Genomic DNA, 21,633 nt, shown 5'->3' with positions numbered 1-21,633 from the left:
TCAAGTTCCTAAAGAGTTACAGAAAGAAGTCACAGGAAGCATGTGTGTGTGTGTGTGTGTGTGTGCAATGCGGGGATTAGCAGCTTTTAGGGATTTCCCAGGCCCAGGCTTCTTCCTATATGAAAGTCAGCAGTCCACTAGGGTACGAATTGACCAGTGTGCAGGGGCCAAGGGCCCCACATGATCTTTAATCAAAGTGCCCTCAGGCCCCGGTGAAGCCTCCCTTGGTGCCCCACATAGCCCGAATCTCCAGGAGGTCCAACAGTTTCTGACCAAACAAGCATTTTGGTGTGGACTAGAGGAAGACGGAGCCAGGGGCCTGCAGTGCAGGGGAGCCCATGAGAGGACAGGCGCGGTGAAGGGGGTGAGATGCTTTTATAGCTGAGGATTTTCCCTTTCCTTTTCCTCCCGCTGTGCTCAGTAACATAGCCTCCAAGCCGGGAGACTGTGGTTAACAGGCATTGATCTGTGTACCTAAGGAAAGACCATAGCCGATCGGAGGAAAAGACATGTGATTAAATAGTTCACTGGCAACTGGAAACAAAAACACAGGGGCTTGCTCACAGGAGGCATGAGCGGAGTGGCAGGCTGGAAAGGACGAGGCTCTGACACTCAGGAGACGCGGACCGGGGTGCTGGCGGCACAGCACACAGAGGATACAGCCAAGCAAGCCAATCTCCAGGCCTTGGTTTGTATGTCCAACAGGCCAGGTTAGCAATTCCTCATGTATTTCACTCCTGATTTCTCCCCAGTAAGATCCTAGATGTGAACATTTCTTCAAAACATACCAACGCAACGTGACTTATCATTCACTGCTCTCCTGGATTCATAAACATAGCTACCAAGGGCCTGGGCAAACATGTGAATGATAAAATGAATCGGGCTGAACGATGATGTTAAAAGAACAAAAAGACCCCTCCGACCAGAAACAATAAGCGTGTTACAATCTCTCACGCCCTCTAAAAGCCATAGCGGCACTGAACCACCCACCGAGGTTAGATTATGCCCCAGAAAAACTGGCACAATCATCATCTTCCCACTGTGGTGGTGGGGGGAGGGGCACAGTTCCTCTTCATGCTCCGGGCCACATGCATCTGAGATGAGGCCATTTCTCCAAGGCAGAGCTGCTAACCTGGCGTACACCTGGGTTGCCACGGGGAACCTGGCAGCCAGCACCTGCTGCTGCAGCTGCAGACCGAGCCTCCCCATTGGCAAACACCAAAAAGCAATATGCGAGGTTGGCTGCAGGTCCCAGTGCTGAGAACGAAACTCCTTCTGGTGCCCTGTAGGTACGCTTGGCGGCTGGGAGGAAACACAGTTCTTCTTGCATCCTCCCTTCTGAGAACATGACTTCTGAGGAGCCCTCATTAAAAGGAGTGTTGCCACCACAGTGCAAGGTGGCAATCGCCTCCCCGGTCTCCTCTGCTTTCTCATCTGTGGAAGCGGGCGCCGGGTGAGGTGCCACGTTCTGCCCGAGCTGAGGAGACACTCGCTATTCTGCCATCTCACTTTCTCTGCTCTGCTGTCAGAGCTGTGGCAAACTCGCTGGAGCTCCCAAGCCAACCTGGATGGCAAAGAGGGGAGGTGGCCCTGGACCCTCCTCCCACCTGGCTGTTTCATTGCTGACCCCTGAGCCCATGCCAGGGGTTGGGGTCTGCTACTTCTAGCATATAAGGCAGTCAGAACCTTGCCTTTAGCTCCAAGAAGGAGAACCAGGGAGCTGGGGATTAATTTTTGCTTTCCTTCCATTCCTCTGAGGAGGAAATTGAGGCTTAGATCTTTCAAATATTTTGCCCATGGTCAGACCTACCAGACAGCTGGAGTCACAGGAGGCAGCCCGGTCTAGCAAAGTCCAAAGTCTCTGCTCTTTGAACCTTTCCAAGCTGCTCTTGTGGGAGAGGAAAAAATGTGATCTTCCATATCAGCACTTCCCTGAGAGCAGATCCTGAGCTGTCCTCCTGATCTAAATGATACATGTCCTTAGGAAAAGGAGAAATCCGGATATAGGCATGCACACAGGGTGACTGTCATGCTAATGCGAAGGCAGAGATCAGGGTGACGCGGGTACAGGTCAAGCAACACCAGCGTTTGCCAGGAAGCCATCAGAAACAAGAAGAGGGATGGAACAGATCCTCATAGCTCTCATAAGCAATCAGTCCTGCCCATGCCTTGATCTTGGACTTCTATCCTTCAGCAGTAGGAGATGATACGTTTCTGTTGCTTAAGCTCCCAGCCTGTGGTACCTCTTATGGGAGCCCTGGGAAACCAAGGCAGTTGTGGAGGCTCTGAACAAACCTACAGAGCGCCAGGAGAGGGAAAGCTGGTAGGAGCAGATATACATGAATCAGAGTGCTGAGTGAAGGGAGATATATGCTGGCTAGGAGAGTCAAAACTCAGGGGAGGGAGGGCTTGAGTCAGGCCTCGGAGAGTTTCCGAAGCTCATTCCCTCATTTGGTGAGTCTGCAAATGGTTTTGCATTCTACCCCCTCCTACCAGTGTTAGGACATTTCCAACTCTCCCTCTGAGGTTTATTTCACACCTCTGCTTTATATAAAGTCCTGAGCCCGGATCCAGAGGGCGTTTTCTGTGAGCTGGTCTGGGTAGCCTAGAAGTTCTTTCTCCGTTTTAAAAGTCTGTTTACTCTATGACCAGACCTTATCAGAGGCCACATCTTAAAGCAGGCCTGTCTTCTTGCAGGTGGGCTGAACAGTCTTCTCAATTTCCCCATCAGAAATATCGCCATTATACCTCCTTTCACTTACCTATGGTAAGACTAAGGTTGCTTTGAAAAGCACCTTAGTTTTGGGAATGTTTAGAGGATTAATCATCAAGACTTTTAGTAAATTCCAAGGAAAACCAACTGTGAACAAATTAGTATACTGAGGTGGTACATGCTTACTGCAGAATTTTTCTTCATGTAGTGATGATGGCTGGTGTCTGTCTTGTCACAATACTGGGTTCATACCTCCACTAAGATATTGTGGCAAAAACCTCACAGTATTTTGCAGCTCACTGAGCTTTTCCTTATTTACTCTTAAAAATAACGGCTGCAACCCATGAAATTCCTTTGTCCCAAGTCAGCTGTATACCTGGTGCATTCCTTGACTAGGGTGATGGAAAAGCTTATCAGGATCACTCCCAATGCCAATTAATGATGTTTTAAGAATGACATGAGGTGTGAACCGAAGAAAGAAAACCATTCTCTAATCTCAGCAGAAAAGTCAGGGAATTGAGCTTCACAGTTCAGAGACTCTGCAGGGTCCAGCAACACAGAGAAATATGCTCTCACCCTTGAGTGGAGCCAGTGAGTTCACTGCCTGGGCTTGTAAGGAAACCTGTTACCAGCTGGGTACAATCGACCTGGGGCTGCTGCTCTTCATACTAATGAGAAGAAAGCGTGATAAAAATAAGGTGGTGACACCTGATTCTCATCCTTGGCTCCACTGCTATCCACCTCAAGAGTTACCTGAATTCTCGAGATGTCTGTTTCCTCACAGGTAAGAAGACCTAAACACCCTTTTCATTTCTAATATTCTTTGATGAGACAACAGTCATCTGGTCACACAATAGAGAATGAAGATCACAAAAGCAGGAAGGGTGGGGATGTTGTGTCCTCCGCACAGTGCCCGGGACAGGGTGTGCTATGCCCAGGGTACAAGGAGGCCAACGTTCACGCCACACACTGGCGCAGGAAGATGAATTTGGGATGCCAACAGCAACTGGGAGCACTCCTATTTTCACGGCATGATTTGAACCACAGGAAGTGGCCCCTGTACTAAATCTTGCTCAAAGAGGCAGGAGTACGTGCAGTCTTTTGCCAGGACTATGCCATATGCGGCCTTGATTTTCGCTAGGTGAGACTTGTACAGGGTTTATCAAGTTCAGCACTCTTGACAGTTGGGTCAGACAATCCTTTTTTTTGGTGGGGGAAGGGGAGCAGTTTTGCTCCTTGTAGGATGTGTAGCAGTGCCCCTCACCTCTACTCACTAGATGCTGGTAGGGCCCCTCCTCCACACACACACACACACACACACAAAGTGACAATACAAATGTTTCCAGACATTATCAAATGTCTCCCGGGAGAGAAACTGCCCCAAGATGAGAACGCCCGCCCTGGTGGGAGATAATCTCACCCAAAGATTATGTGCACCCAAACCACAGCACACAGCTTTATGAAAGGTCACTCTTCCTAGATTTGAAAAGAAAGCCACCATGTTAGACTCCTAGTAACCAACAGACCTCCGCATTCCTGTGCAACTAAACGTCTTCTGAAGAGGTAAGAAATGTGACTTTGGGATTACTGCTGTCTTCTTTTTCATCGCATCACTGTTGCTCAGGCACTTAAGGGGGAAAGGGAAGCAGGGTCTTCTGTTAGATTCCTAGAAGGGTGGTTTGACTGTGAGAATGGAGGTGGTCTTCTTGTGCTTACAGTGGGGACACTTGCTCTGAAGCTGGGACCAGAGCAGACACTTTCTCCAGGGTGAGATCGGAACAGTGACGGCTTGCATAGGCTCCCTGGCTAATCCTGCTCCCTGAATAGGGCCATGGCCCATGGCGGCAGCCTGGACTCACGTAAGTGAGTCGTGATGGAAGGGAGTCACCATGGAACACGGTTGTGGAGCCCAGTGACACTGCCGCTGTATGAATGTTGCACCACATTCGGATCATTACAACCAGGCGGGAGCCAACCAACAGAGTCAGTCTTAGGATCCTGCGATGACCATGGGTTGGCAACTGAAAAAACATGCTGATCGACTAGTGCATGGAGAGAGGATGAAGATTTTCCCTGACTGGGAATATGTAAAAGAAAACGCAACAAAGTCTTTGGGGGCGATTCCAGAAACATTCCCCAAACTCTTTGAGCTACAGCAGCTTTGAGGAATGTGATGTGTCCTTTCGAGACAAGGACCTAGTCATTTGGCTGAGAACACAGTGCATTTCTTAAATGGACTAATCTAGTAACTCAATCCTAGTGTCTTTTACATACCAAGGTACTCATCCCCCACCCCAAGGACCCAAGTCCTTAACTACCAACCCCCAAAGAAGAAGAGAGAGGTGAGGTCCCCACTGTTCTAGTCTTCAGCCAAGTTTCCACAGTCCCCTGAGGATCACATTTTCAAAGGCCCCCTTAAAACTGTCCTGAAAAGGCGAAAAAACCCAATTCCTTTCCATGAAAAAGAAAGAAGCTCAGTAACATTACCTCAGATGAGGTCACTGCTGAGGTCTGAGTACTTTGGAGAAGGAACCACAACGTGCCAGCAAAAACCGGAGGCTACAGGTACCAGGGAGAAACCACCCACGCAAGGTGACAACAAGCAGCACTTCAAATCTGGCACTGCCCTAGGAAATGTTTACAGGCTTAAAAACATAATTATAAGAGATAGAGGGTATGGAGGGAGAGATGAAGGGAAAGGGAAGATGAATGGAAGAACTGTTCCACTCTTGGCCACCGTTAATAACGCCGAATTATAACAAATCCTAAGTGAACAGGGAGAACAGTATTGAGACAAACACTGAATTCCAGGGGAGGCCAGACCTGTGTTTTAAAAACAGGGCCATGTGCTTCGGAAGGAATGCTGTGTGCTTAGTTTTGTTTATAACATGGCAAAGGATTCGAGAATGTAATCTGTTTCTCTTACCAAAAAAAAGCCAAAAATCTCAAAAAAACCCAAACACAAAGATCTTCCTCAACCCTCATCCTCTACCACCCCTTCTACCCACTGCCCTGTTCTGATCCCAGATCTGAGAGGTGGGATTCTAGAGTGAATTTCTGGAATGTTCGGTTTGGGCCTGTCTATCATCAGTGTAGCTAGATGATGGAACAGCTTTGTTTTTTAAAAAAGAGATCAGTGTGCGGAAGGGGAGATTTTCTAAGGGAGCTTTTCAGACTTGTCGGATCTGAGGTGTTTTTAGGCTTTTTTTTTTTTTTCAGGGGCTTTGGATAACGCACAGGATCTGGAGATGCAGTGAGGAGCAACTCCCTCTAACTCTGCAGGGACGAAAGTCTGGCGTGACTTCTCTCTGTCTTGGACAGCTTTCCTGAGGGTCCTTGAATGTGTTAACACAGGCGAATGCAGTGCAGTGAAAGAGAATGGATTTAGGAGTCTCAGTCTCTTTTACCTTTTCCTGGTTGTACCACCTTGGGGATCTTAGTTGGCCCTGCTAAGCCTCAGTTTCCCTCACTGCGAAAGGAGAGGAGCAATATCTTCACTGCAGCAGATTTGCAAAGCTCAAATTAGAATGCATTTGCAAAGCAACTAGCAGGGGGCAGGCACACTGGGTGCAGTCCTTCCCAGTGGCAGCTCCCCTGGAGGATGACAGGGTCAGGGGTGCAGGCTGGAAAAGCCTGGAGCTCACATCTGCCCCAGCTGCCTCTTTAAGGAGCAGTCCCTTCTTCCACATCCTGGAGAAATGGAGCATCCAATCTCCACTCCAAGGCCGGCAGACAGGACAGGAGAGGCTCACCCCCGGGTGGAGCAGCGCATTCTGTGTGAATGGCTCTGACTGTTAGGAAGCATTCACTGTGAGTTAACATTTGCCTTCCTCTAGTTTCTACTCGCATAGAATACTGACATTTAAAAGCAACAATAAAAGCAGCTAACACTTTTGAGTGCACTCACTTCATACCATGCACTGGTCCAGGAGCTTTTCAGGCATTATCAGATTTAATCCTTATGGCAGGAATTAATATTGTCCTCAATTTACAGATGGGGAAACTGAGGCTTTGAGTGGAGATGTGACTTACCAAAAATGTCTCGCATCGCAAGTGGAAGAGCTGAGGCTTGAACACAAATCAGTCTGACCCCCAGTTCATGGGCAATCCCTAGGCCACCATGCTGTCTTGTGCGCTGGAGCATGTAGTGTAGTACTGGATTCAGAGGAGGTACTCCGCAGATGGACAATGAGTGAATGAGTGAGTGAACGAATGATTGCAGACATAGTAAAGAAGCATCCCATTTGCACAGCAGGAAGGAAGACCCGGGCTGTTGCAGCCTCCATTGTGTCGGGGTCCTTCAACACCTCCTGGCCTCCCCTTTTCTGCTCATGCTGTCTTTGTAACTTGGCACCGCATGTAAGTGAATAAAAATGCAAAGAACACACTGTCTGGTGTAAGGTTGCTACGGGTGTGTGTGTATGTGTGTGTTACATGCATTTTCAATGGCGCACCCAGGGTCTAGTGATAGAGATTTTTAGCAGCCTCTTATTTAGTGTTTAAGGTCTTCATTATATTCCTGTACAACTATTCTGCTTTCTCTCTCTTTTCTCCAATGAGAAAATCTTAAGCTATAAAGCTGTAGAACTCAGAGAGTTTTCCTTATTAAGCCTAAAACATACATGTATATTTTTCATTTAAAAATGATCTTTGGTAAAATTTAGATGGATACATTTTGAAGATTTGAGGGGAACGGGCTCTGTATTATCCACCAGGCTCTCTCTAACTGTAGTCTCTAATGCTAACCCTCCCCACTCCCTGCCCCTTCACCCCTACACCCCCCCAAACCAGGAGGACCCTGTTTCTAGTCAGGTTCATGAAGAGAAGACTCAGGGCAACACAGCATCCTGCCCAACATCCATGGTGGGCTGCCCAGCATCCTGGCTGGCTACTACAGCTCCTGCTCTGTCCCTGGGCCTGGTCCTCATCCCTGGCACTTGCTTTCCCCCTTGTGACTGTGCCTCTGCACAGTGACTTGATTCTACTAAACCCGAGTGTTCTTGTCTGTCCACATCCAAACGTCTACCCTGGTTCCCTCATAGCTCAAACCAGCCTCCTGCTCCATCCTCTGCTGGGGATGGGACTTTTGGCATAGAAGCCCAGCCTAGGTGTTCTTATGCCAAATCAGACCCCTTTTGCTTAAATACCACCTGAGATCCTTTATTGACTTTTATGCCAGCAAGGAAGTCAGAGTCAGGCGCTAGTAGGGCAGGCAGGCATGCAACAGATCATTGTCAAGTAATGTAATGTTGGACTACAGACAAAAGAACATTGAGGTTATGATCTCTGGTTAAAAAGAAAGACTAACATGCTTTCTGTGTTTTGCTTTATTCTCTCTGTTGGTTAAACATTTCTATTTGGCTATATTTAATTTCTCTATGACCAGCCACAAGCTCTTGATAAGAAAACCTCTAGATCAGTGGCAGGGCATGACTGCTACCTTGTTAGTCTCACTGCCCATGGTTTAGCATTACATGATGCAGAACTGTGTCCTCGAACATTCTTGTATGTCACGTTGGGGGCCGTGCAGACACAGACCAATTGAATCAACTAGGACAAAATGGATTCACCAGGGAAGCTAATGTTATCAATGCAGGTAAACTAATAATAATGACTAGTTTCCTCTTTACTGTGGAGTATAAGTGAGAGGGATTATCATGAGTTAGGCTGTTCTAACTTTCTATCCCGTTGTGCAAATGTGTAGACAAAGCCCCAAGTTCATGATCCATTAGTACTGAATAAAGTAATGCAAGTGACACGGATGCACCATGACATACTGCACAAGTCCCAGAGTACTTTTCAGATGTTATTTAGTGGATAATATCAAGACTGCAGACTTCTCTCCTTTCCCACCCACTCACAGCACACACAGCATTTAAAATACTGAGAATACTATAAGAATAATTAAAGTTATACTTTTTTTGTACTTGCAAAGTGTCATTCTTATGCTGAGTTCTGGATGCTGTTTGAAATGCTTAGTTCAGCAATGGCTCAGAACTTATTGGAAATGTTTGGTTCTCAGCCTGTCTCAGCCAGTGCGGGGCTCAGGAGTGCAATGCATCAGGACGCCCACTCTTGCATAACTGATAGCCTGGTCTGGGACACCAGACTTGCCAGTGAATTCTCATTAAATGACTCAGAACCATGCACAAGGAAATCTCATATTGATAATCAGAGCTACATGAGCAAAGAAAAAGAAAAGGAAAAAGGAATGATTTTTATGAGTTAGACTAAATAGTAGGGGCTACTTTACTTAAAAGTGAGGCCTTAGTTGCAGCTAGAAGGATGCTCAGAATTATTGTTTATTACATAAGAAGCAGAAGATTCTATCCCTAAATACATAAGGTTAACATTAATAGCTTAAGACACCATTAGCTCTGATTCAGCTGGGTGCCATGAAAATCTTTTCACGGCTTTTTTTCTCATCAAGCCATCAAGCTTGATAAGTCAGTGGTAGAGTAACAAGTGTTTCCTGTTAGGGTTATTTTAGAACTACTTCTCATAAAACACCAGTAAATAGTATTGTTATGGAGTTCTAGGACTGCAGGTAGGTACACCATAAACCAACATCCCTGTGGATTTACCTCCCTGCATCTGACCTTTCCCGGTGCTTGACTTAAGATTGCTCCACGGCGGGGAGGATGAAAGACACGTGGGAGGGTGCATGTATTTCTAAGCATCTCCAACTGAGGACTAGAGAGCTATCTCCAGATCTAGCTGTATATGGAAAAGGAGCGACAGTCGTTTAGATCAGCACTGGAAGCTGTGAATACAGTCAATATGTCTACTGAATGGTACATATGTTTGACTAGAAACAGACACATGGGTTTATGTGTATACAGTTTCAGTCTGTGCAGGGCAAGTAAACTCTTCAGGGTCCTTCATGTTCACCACCCAACCTTGAGGAGAAAAGCTCTATCACTGGTCCAAAGGAAGGGAGAGGTGGCGATAGTGGAGTCACATGTGGGGCAGGTTCCTGGACTAACAAGAGCCTCTGTAACTGGGCTGCCACCACGCTTAGGTGTTTTCCGTACACAACTGGGACTGCTGGAAATGCCCCAGCCACAGTGAAGCTCAGCCCCAGATTCCAAGTCCCTCTTGGCTTCTGAAACAGCACACGGGCTTTCTCACCACTGCGCCCACCCACCACTGGCCTGGCTCTTTGAAAGCCCTGAAGAACTGTAAAGATCCCAGTCTCCCTTCCCTTTAACTAGAGCACGGGCTGCTAAACGGCCTCTCGCTGCCTTTTGCGTGTGGTGCTAATTAACATGATCCAAGTTACAATATGTGTTAAAGATTCCAGTTTTGTTACTTATTTAATGAGCTTCGTGGGATTTGAACACGAGGCTCAAACTAGCAGGGGAAACCTCATAATTAGTTTCAATTACAAGAAGTTCCTACGCATTAAGACTATTTGATGAACTGCAGAGGGGAGAAACTGCCGACCAGATACAAATCACTAATTTTGCTGCATTTATTATTATACTTATTTTCTTCCTAATTAGTACTGATTGGATTATGATCCTAATTAATGCAAAGGAATTTGGAATGGTATACAATGGTATGGCTTAGAAGATGCCAGCATGTACAACTGCTACATTATTGCTAATTGTTATTTACATGAGGCCTGGAAGACTAAGTAATGCAATGCCTAATTAGCATTAAAGATATGGTATCCATTTCTAATTTACACTTAGGCAATGGAGATCAAATCATTAGCTTAAAAAACTCAACCTTTAGATTCCAAGAATTGCACCATTGTATAGAGACCTCCACGTAAGTGTTTTTTCTTGTCTTCAATTGCATCTTGCCAGGGTTTGGCCAGAACTTTGCAAAAAAGTTCTACAGGAATACTCAGCATCACGCTGGTAATGGGCTGCAGTACCTAATGATTAGAGCTGGGAGCCAGCTGGCACAGAGGCCAAGCATAAGGCCTGGGTTTGTTCCAACAGTGGAAGGTATATGTGCTTGCTGGAGAATGGGGTCCTGAGACGGCAGGCTTCTGGGAAGACCTAAACCCATCTGGAAGCCTCGGTGGCCATGAGTGAGGACCCCAGAGGACTGGGGGCACCTGTCTGGAGAGCTGGATGACCAGCCAGCACCACAGGGACAGATGCTACTTGCCCCATGGGGGTTGCATTGAAGAACAAAGAGAGGAAAGGTTTCGGAGTGGAGAGGCCTACATTTCAGCTCTCAGGTCCATCACCCTCAAGCAGGCCTGCCCATCCCCTATGACACCCCTTTCCATGTGGCAAATGGTGCCCCTCGCTCTAATCTGCCCTCCTGGAGTGAAGGATGGGGTTGTAAGGAGACACCCTGGTGTACACCTGTTGGCCAGAGGCCTTCCTGTGCTCAGTCTCACTGCTTCTGCGCGAGCGCAACAGCCTCTCATTTTGCCTTTTTTTTTCTCCACCCTGTTTCTTACACTAGTGCCTTTTTCCCTTTTTCCTCTATCTTCTCCTTTGCTTCTACCTTAATCCAATCTAATCCCTCCAAGAGATGAATTAAGAGAGTACTGGAGTAGAAGCCAGAAGACCCGAATAACTTGACTTCACGAGAGTCATTTCACATCTTGGGACTTGATTCTCTGTTGTGAAGCGAATGTTAACAATTGCTGGTCTCACCCTTCCTCGCGACTGTGCTGGGAAGCTCAAGCAGGATAATGAGTGCAAAAGCCCTTTGCAAATTATAAAGTTACATTTAAATGGGAAAAAGTCTTAGATTCAGTTCAACAATTTTATCTTAATGGATAGAAGTGTCAGTGCCCGATGGAGTGCAGGCAGAAGCCATGGTGCCTCCTTCCCTGTGGGGCTGACACTTGCTCAGGGGTGCCTCCCAGAGTTGTCTGTGGAGCTGAATGAAGCCCAGGAGACAGGCTGGCTCCTGTCTGGGCCCCTGAACTCCACACAGGAAGTTCCTCTTCCCCACAGGTTCTGCGTACCTTTACATGGAAAGCCCTTCTTCGTGGGGAAGATGCACCAGGGCGGGCACACTGTAGTTTTTGTAATTCTCTGAGATTGTTCTCAGAACGCTTTTCGTCTCCCAGGCAAACAACATTCCTGGGCCTCGGGCTTTCTTTAGAGCTGCCTTTCTGTATAGTCTTAGACATTTTTGATTGAGGGGTGGGGGGAGAGAGAGAGACGCTAACATGGATGGTAGGTACCCGATGCCCGAGGGCTAATTGTATTGGGTGTTTAAGGTGGCCTTATTCAAGCCTGACAACAGGCTTCTTGAGTTTTGATTTCTTAAAGTTGTGAAAAGACATTTTAACCGATCAGTTAAAACATTTGTCAAGGTTATATGTGATATAAATATATAACACAAAATATATACTAGTTTCCAGAGGGAAATAATGATTCACCATAATAAATTCATTATTTACTCCTTTTTAAATTAGTAAAATAGCCATGTTAAGAAAACTTAATACCATATGCTTTATGTAAATTTTTTAAAATTATAAGATATATCACACCTCATATATGCAAAGCATATACACATAGAGTACATATATTCCATATACGTATGCACATTTAAACTGCACATATCACATGTGTAATTATGTATGTTTATATATATGTATATTTAAAAAACATGTTCTTCATATATTTACTTACAAAATGTAAATAACATGCCCGGTTCTATACTAGCACCCAGCTTAAAACACAGAATGTTCCTGATTCATCTTTGACAATCCCTTGTATGTTGCTTCCACCCCCGACCTGGTACCTTTGCGTAAACTTGGAAAAGGTCCCCGTTCTTTCCCATGGAGATGCATTGCTCACACCAGGGTGAAAGCCTTGGGAACAACTTTAAAGGACTAGAGTTTAGCTCCATCACCCCCTTGACTGGATGTCCCTGCAATGTGCAAAACACAATGGTAACCCTGCCCGACCTCCTTTTCTTTGCAGTTCTATTTTATATACATAGATCCCTGACTAATATATTGTTTTTTTATGCTTTTGAACCTTCTAGAAATAGTCACATGTTTTTCTTGGTCAATATCCAAGGGTAGATGGTGAAAAAAGCTATTTAGCTTCTTTCTAGTTAATAGCATTCCTTTGCAAGAGTATCCTGCAATGTATTGATCCGTTAGCCTGTCAGTGGACACCCACGTTGTGTCAGGTGTTTAGTTACTATTACAAAGGCAGTAGTACCCTGTGAGCATGCTGATCCTTATTTTCCATGCTCGTGTGCAAGAGTTCCTCTAGAGTAGACTAGAGAGGATACTGCACTGCAGTGAGAATCTTTGATTTTATTTGTAATACCAAACTGTTTTTCAAGTGATTATGCCCACTGATACTCCTACTAGTGGGTATAAAGCATACTCATCATTGTGCAAATTCTCCAACCCTCGGTATTATCAGATTTTAATTGTTGCCATCTTGTAAATGTGGCTTTAATTTGCCTTTTCTTGATTAAAATGAGGTTAACACTTTTTCTTGTGTCCACTTAATGTGAAATGCCTTTTCCTGTCTTTTACACAATATTTTAAAAATCAGAATTGCCTATCTTTTTCTTATTACATTGAAGGAGTTCTTCAACTATTCTGAATTCTCCTCCTTTGGTGGTTAAATAAAATGCAAATATTTTTCCAGTTGATAGTTTATCACTACCTTTATAATTTCTTTTGATAAACATCTTTCTTTAGGATGGATTTATAAAATCTGTATGGTCTTAAGGAATACTTTCCTATATTGAGGTCATAAAATGTTTCCTAAAAGTTTCAAGTTTTGCCTATCATGTTTAATTATGTAATTTATCTAAAATTGGGTTTTGTGTATCTTAATATCTGGTAGGGTAAGTTTATCCATCTTCTTCCTTCCTCAGGAGTATTTTAGCTATTCCTGTACCTGCCATATAGGGTTTCCATGTGAGTTATAGACTTATCTTATAAAGTCCAGGAAATCTGCCTGTGGAAATTTTGATTGGAATTTAATTAAATCTATAGATTAATTTGGAGAAAATTTCATACCTTTATGATAACAAGTCTTCCTATCCATTGGCACACATCTTTTCCGATTTCAGTTTTAATATACTTCAAAAAGTCTCACTTAAAAAATAATATCATACTCATATTTTGTTGGATTTATTTCAAGGTACCATATTATTTTTGGTATAAATCTGCATTTCTATATACCACTGACAAAGAGACATGTATATATCAAAAAAGCTTTTCCATATTTATTTCATAACTTTGTGTTATTCTTTTATTAATTTCGATAACTTGTTCATATATTCTCTGGATTTCAACATCGTTGTAGCAGAAGAAAATAACGTCAGTTGGATTTCTAGTTTCCCAAACGTTATGGATTTACTTCTTCGACTCCCCTTATCTTGCTGGCTAAGACCTTCACTGCAAACTGAATAGCACTGGCGACAGTGGGCATTCTTGCCTCCTTCCTGAGATCAAAGGGAAGGTTTTTAATGTTTCACTAGTGGGAATGATGCCTACTGGAGGGGTTTTTCTTGATATGCTTTATCAGGATGAGGCAGTGTCTTTCTATTCTTGGTTTGCCCAGAAAGCTTTTATCCTAAATGATTGACTTACTGAATTACTTCAGCATCAGCTGAGATAACCATCTGACTCTTCTCCTTTGTTCTGTTAATATGGGGAATTACACTAATATATTTTCTAATGTCAAATCAAAACTGTATTCCTGATGGTCAAATCAAAGATGGTCAGAATGTATTCTTTTAAATACACTGCTAGATTAGACTGGCTATTATTCTGTTTGGAATTTTTGTATCTATGTTGATGTGTCAGATTGGCCTGGTTTTGATTTATTGATTTATTTTTCTCTTTCTGTGTTTGCCTGACAGTGACCGGGGCTGCAACTTGGAGAGAGTTCCCTCTTCTGTGCTATGGACAAGTCTGTGGAATTTTTGATAGAACTTACTGAAAATCTTCTGGACCAGGTTTTACTGAGAAGATTTTAAACTCTTTAATTTACTCAATGACTAAAGAGAAATTTGGGTTTTCTATTTCTTCCAGCGTTATTTTCATTATATTCTTTTCTGAAAGTGTGCTGGTTTCATCTAAGTTTTCAAATATATTGCCACCGAGTCGCTGATAAAATATTACTAGTGTTTACACCTCACGTGCATTTGCAGATTACTCTCCAAAATATTTTTTTTCTTTCCTTCCTCCAACATTTTTCTTTGCCTCCTAGCCTTCCTTCCCCACCTTGATTATTCTTGCCATAAATTCATTAGTCTTTTTCAGTCTTTTCAAAAGAATGTCTGGCTTAAGTTGACTCACTTGTATCTGTATGTGTTTTGTAATTCACTGATTTTTGATTTTATCTTTATGATTTACTTTTTTCTACTTTCTTTAGTTTTATTCATTAAAAAATAACTTCTAATTTCTTAAGTTGTACAATAAACCTTTCTTCTTTTAGCCTTTCTTCTTTTATAATATAAAGCTTTATAAATTTCTCACCTGGAACCAACCTACCTTCATCCTACAAGTTTTGATATGCAGTATTTTCACTAATATGTCATTTTAAATTTTTTGACCTATGAGTAAATTAGAAGTATATTTCCTAATGCCTAATAATTTGAGGTTTTTTAAGTGATTTTTTGTTAGAGTTTTAATGTAATTGTCATTTGTTAGAGAATATGATCTCTGTGATACTGACACTTTGACATTTGTCAGACGTGCTCTGTGGTCTACTTGTCATCAATGTTCATAGGTGTGCTTTGTTGTACTTCCTGTTAGTTGAATGTGGCATTTATGTATGTTTATTAAAATGAGACAAATACCATATGATCTTACCTTTAACTGGAGCATAATCAACAGAAGAAAAAAAGCAAACAAAATATAACCAGAGACATTGAAGTTAAGAGCAATCTAACAACAGCTAGAGGGGAGGGGGAGGGAACAGTGGGGAGAGGGGTTTTCAGGAACTACTATAAAGGACACATGGACAAAACCAAGGGGGAGAGTGGAGTTGGGGGAGGGAGGGGGGTTTGGTTGGGGTGGGGTAGAGGGGTGGGGAGAAAATGCAGACAACTGTAATTGGACAACAATAAAATAATTTAAAAATTGAAAAAAATGAGATTTGCAAGTCGTTTTTCTCTAACTTTCTATATCTTTCCTCAATCTGGTTTTGTTTGCTTGGTTCATTACTGAGAAGAATTGGTAAAAAGGTTCCATTCTGAGATCGAGTTTGTCAGTTTCTCCGTTTGTCACAGTTGCTTTACATAGTCTTAACCTCGTTACCATGTACACACAGAATCTTCTTGGTCTCAACTGAACAACATATTGTTAAGGCTCTGTTGTGACACTCTGACTGACAGTAACTTTTTTAAAGGCACAGGCAAGGCTACTTTGGCTGATAGTAATATATCAGCATACCAGCCTCCCATTACTATTGGTCTGGTATATTTATCTCGTATCTTTCTTTTCAGTTATATGGTTTCATAGATTTTAGATGTGTATCTTTATAACCAGCATATTTCTGGATTATAAATTTGAAGATCCAATCCAATCTTTTTAAAGTTTTTATGTTTGCTGTGATTATTGATTTAGATTACTCTGTGCTTTATCTTGTAAAATTTTCAGTTTCTTCCTTGTTTGATTTTTTCCTCATTCTTTCTCCCACCCCCTCTACTGGTTTTAAGTTATACCTTTAATTCTGTCTCTTTAGGGCTACCCTAGACTTTCTGAAATCTACATTTAATGAAATAATGTCAGAAGTTATTATCATTAGCTTTTTCCAAAATGATAAAGTAAACTTTGAGTATTTTAAACTTAATACTCTTAACCATGTATACTATAATTACTCAATATTTTACTTCCACTTTTCTTAATACTACAAACTAGACATTGTTTTATCTAGCCAATGTTGTTTATTTAAATTTACCCACAATTTTATATTTTCTTTGTTTCTTATATTTTTTTACATCAGACCTTCTTTCTGGGACAATGTATATATTTTTTCTCTTTGAAGCACTTTACAAATCTCTTTAGGAAGAGTCTACAGGTAGTAAACATTCATATTTTTGTGAGACTTAAAATACCTTTATTTTTGTTTTTAAAAGATTGTACTGCTGTGAATATTTTTCTGTTTTGACAATTTATTTTTTTCTCTGAACTTTGAAGATAGTTTTCGACTGTCTACTAGGTGTCATTGTTACTGTAGCGAAGTCAGCTAAAAGCCTACTGCATTTTTTGAAGGTTATTTATCTTTTCTTCCTGGCTACTGTTTGATTACAGTGTGTCTACCTTGAGTTTTTTCCTTTAACAAGTATGTTGGAATTTCTGGGGCTTTCTGATTTTTGGAGATACCTTTATCTATCCCAGAAATTCTTAAGGATGGTTCTTTCCTCCATTCCTTCTATGGTCTCTTTTCTGGACCTTCAATATCATGCATCTAGAGCCTATTTTTTTATTCTACAACTCACTTAACCTTTGTTTCTTATTATCCTCCATTAACCATCTACAGTATATATGATTTCTTTGGACCTATCTGCAATTCAACAAGTCTCTCTTTAGTAGTTATTACTAATTGGATACAGCACCCACCAATTTAAATTACTACATTTCATTTTTAGAATTTCTATCCATGTAAGTTTTCCTATCTACCTTGTCATATTTCATCGTGAACTGTATTCTTCTTTTGATGACTGCCTTTATGCTTTCAAACACCCGAAGCATGCCTACTCCACATTTGAGAGAGATTCATATTTTTATAGACTCAGTGGGTCCAACTCTACTTTTGGTTGTTTCCAGTGACTATTACAAAAGCTTATTCCTTCACGCATTTTGCACTAGAATCTTTTTATTAGGATTCATGCTTTTGGCCTTTTATCTGTGAGAGTTCATTTTTCCAGAGATAATATTCCAGCAACCCAGGAGCATTTTAAACTAAAACTTTGGCTTGACCATTTTCAGCTCACAAAAGGTATCTATTGGGCCCTCAGTCATGTGAGAATTCTTAGAGTTAAGGCTTCTCAGAGGCAACTGGCCCTCCAGCAAGAGCTCAGGCAGACAAGACCCCTTTCTCTCTTTGTGAGATGAGTGGGATTCTAGTTATTCTTCCACTGAGGCTTTGCCATATAAAATACAGTGTTTACGAAGGAATCCCGGGTCACTCCTCCTGCACTGCACTGACACTACATTTGTCTTCTATTTCTTTCAAGTAGTCCAATAAGCCAGAAAGTCTGGACACCCAGGGATAAGCAGATGTCCAGAAAATCCATCAACTTTAAGACTACCTACCTCTTTGTATTAGTGTTTTCTGATCAGATTCAGCTTCTAAAAACCTCCTCTCTCTACCTACACATATACACACCTGGACATACATTTAAAAAGATGTCTTTTATACTTTATTTAGCTTTTAAAGGTTTTGTGTAAATAAAGTGTATCTCGTCTGCTATACCTTGAAAATAGAAATCATTATGTGTGTGTGATTTCAATTGCAAGTGTTAATACAAAGTAACCCCCTAACTTCTTTCCTTTATTTTCATCACTTATTTTTTTTAGCTTTATTCAGGCAATCTGAAATTCAGTTAATTACCTAAAGATGCTACACAATAAATAAAATGCAGCTTCTTTTTGAAAAGTAATGTTTAACTTGTTTCTATAACTATGTCTTACGCTGTGGAAATTAAGCCACTTTTCCTTCTAAATCCTAAAACAAAATTTTTCAGTGTGGCATCCAGGTCCCCTCCTTTCCAAATCACATGAATGTGTATACACATCTATGTTTTTTTTCTAAAAATGGGTCTATAATTTTTAGTAGATTCTAAAATAAGTACATAGTCTTAAAAACTAGGTTAAGAATTGCTTATCTCAGAGGAATATCAACAATGAAAAAGGTTCACATTTATAGGAGAATTCTGGAAACTATGTCTGGGAAAAGGGAGTGAAAAAATATCCCATGAGAAACAGTATACATAGCTGCATCTCTCTATACAGGCCTGTTTGTCTAAGTACAGATGGACTTGCCTATTTACACTCAATGTACACACATATGGCCACACTCTTATACAGGCACACACATGCTATTCCACTGATAGGCACTGGTAAGTGGGAATAGAAATTTGGGTTATCAACAATAAGTGTTTTAATTACGTGTATTTTTCTACTCCAAGTTTAAGGACAATAATGTTTGTGAGAGGAGCAGTTATTGCCGAGGAGACCCAGACAGCAGCCCTGTCTAAAACTGGGTAATTATGGACTAACATCGCCCATCCTGACCTCCCTGCCAGGCTGGGCTCCAAGTGATTCAACTGTTCCCATAAATCATATCTTCCTTCCAGAGACAGAGACATTTCAGATATTCAAAAGAATGTGACAGGGCTCTGAAAAAAAAATTCCAAGAGAGCTCCAAAACCTTTTGAGTGGCGGCAGCTGCTTGAGAGTCTCTGTTGTTTAGTCATTGCCCGGCGGGCAACAACCCTCTCTGAGGGCTTTGGGTGCTGGCGGCCTCCCAGGTCTCACTGTTTCACAGCCACCTTCCTCCCTGTATATCTCAAATATCTTTATGTGACTGCAGAGGGCTCAGCAAAGTAGCTCTGGGGGCTCCTCTTCAGAAGGACAGTCACGTATGTTTGTGTATGAATGTGTCTTTGGGACATCCTGACGGGCGGTGCCCCCTGGGCAAGGTGTTTGGTGACGCACACTGGAAGAAGCGGTATCACTTTACAGTTGTTCCTTGGATACTCTGTAGCACAATGTATATTTTGTCCCTCCCTTTAAGACCAAAAGCTTAGAAAATGCTTGCTCTTTTCCTCTGGCAACAAGGCTCTAATGGAGTACGGTATACTCTGGCTCTCTGCTCCAAATATTGTTTTTAAAACAAAAAGTCTTATGTCAGCTTTCCCCGCAGGGTCTCTCTGGCCATGATGGTGAATCTGGGAGGAAATCACGGCGCTTACGACGAGGTAGCTGGTTAAAGGCTGAACGCCGAAAACAAGCAAGGGGAATCCACTGTCCTAAAAGCTGATTAGCAGTAACCCCGCAGACTAAATGGCGGATTAGAGCGATTACTGACAAATTGATGGACTGGCACCTAAACACGGCAAACACAGAACAGTTGTGCTGTAGATCTAAATTAATACCATTTAGGAGAAGAAAAAGAAACATCACGTGAGTAGCTATGGTCTTGTGTGAGGTTCGTACAAAATAAATACAACTCTGCTCCCTGATAGATTACACAGCTAAAAATAGTCAACATTAGTAAGTGCACTGAGTCAGAATTATTATGATTACCATTATATCATTACATGCAGGGGTGTCAGAGCCACTGAAAAAAAGAGATGGCGGAATAGCATAGCTCCAGAGAAGTACAATAGGGACCACGTGAGGCTCTAAAAAAGTTACAAGTCATCTGAAAAAAACAGTAACAGTGCCTACTGCCGATCTCAGAGGCACTGAGCATTCTCTGAAAGCTGAGCATGGACCCAGCCTTATATGTAAATTTTGAGTCACCGCAGGGTAATTAGGAATGTGAAAATAACGATTAGGACTGTCATGACCAGCCCGTGACTGTTACGTGCCAGGCACCGTCAAAGCACAGTACTTCCGGCGTACGGCCTCGTTTAATCCAGGCCGCACCTGTATGATGGGTAACCCTATCCCAAAGGCGACACCACCACCCTGCCATTGTACATTATTTCGTAATTTTATCACATATGGTCTTGTCATTCTGTACTGTTTCAGTGACAGGCAGGGCAGGGTTCACTACCTTTTTTGCGAAACGACACAACTGAAATTCAGAAAAGATGGGTCTCTTGTGCCAAGACAGACAGCAAACAGGGATCTACTGATGAGGCCCTTCTGCAATTTCATACCATCATAACCCTTTGGGAAAAGGTTACAAAAACCAAAACAAAAATAGGGGGTTACTTAGGCCAATGGCTCATCGTTGTCACCAAGCCCAGCAGAAGCCACTCAAGTTGGCATGGGCTGATGGCCATTTCTGGTGTCGCTTGGCAGGAGAAAGAAGGACTTTGCTACAGTACGAGGGGTTAAAATCAGACATGCAGACTGGCTCCCGCTGGGAGGGCAAGGGCAGAGTGGTGAAGAGCGCTCGGTCTGGCTCCTGCTCGTGGTGAGCTGTGTGTTCTTGGAATTCTTCATCACTCTCTCCTTTCCCTGGTCTGTATAATGGGGATAATACTAGTACCTATTTCTTAGGGCTGGTCAGAGGAAAACGAGGTTATGTATGTAAAGCACTTAGAATAGCACCTAACACTTATTGAGCCCTTAGCAATTACTATTTAGAAAATGATTTCATATTCCCCCACATTGTTTTGATAAGCATAAAAACATCCAATATGGTTTTATAAACTAAAATGGCTCCTTCCAGTTCTCCCTCATTTTTCAGTGTTCCTAATTGGGATTTACTCAATAGGCCTGACTCCCAGCCAGTAAGATCCCTACAAGGCGGAGGATCCACTGGAAATATCAGACATGGGTTTCAATAACTATGTAAACGGCTCATGTACTGTAATTACAACTATAGTCATGGCTGAACTTAAGCTGCCCCATGACCTTGGGCCAATTTCTTAATTGCTCAAGATTTGGTGTTCATCTATAAAACCTGGTACAGAAACACAGGTGACTTCATTGCAGAAGAAACTGGTACTAGAGCCCCTGACTCCACACTAAAGGTGGAAGTGCCCACCCCATTACACCATATTTCCAAAGCTTTTAAAAGCAGAGGTCAAAGAAGGTGTGCAAAAAATAGCCTTCATAAGCCAGCAGGCAATTATATCACCTACTGAGACAGGGATCAAATATGCGGAAGAGTCAAATATTCAGCTATAGGGGAAATACATAAAACATAGCACTTTCAGTCTCTATAATTATCTACATGGATAATGATGTATTTATGGCTCACCAAATTTATATCACTGGTATGGATACAATGAAAAGTTCTAGTGTTGTTTACTTTAATAATCTTTTCAGC

The 21,633-nt window shown here is 42.5% G+C and overlaps 1 protein-coding gene across 5 annotated transcripts in view; it reads right to left on the bottom strand.

Annotated features, from left to right (window-relative positions):
• Positions 1-21,633, bottom strand: part of SETBP1 (SET binding protein 1) — a 348,309-nt gene that overhangs the window by 50,489 nt on the left and 276,187 nt on the right. The window lies entirely within an intron of this gene.

Source organism: Desmodus rotundus, chromosome 10 (assembly GCF_022682495.2).
Source record: "Desmodus rotundus isolate HL8 chromosome 10, HLdesRot8A.1, whole genome shotgun sequence".
Taxonomy (NCBI): domain Eukaryota; kingdom Metazoa; phylum Chordata; class Mammalia; order Chiroptera; family Phyllostomidae; genus Desmodus; species Desmodus rotundus.
Note: the sequence above shows the minus strand (reverse complement) of the source record. Positions and strands in the feature narration are given on the sequence as shown.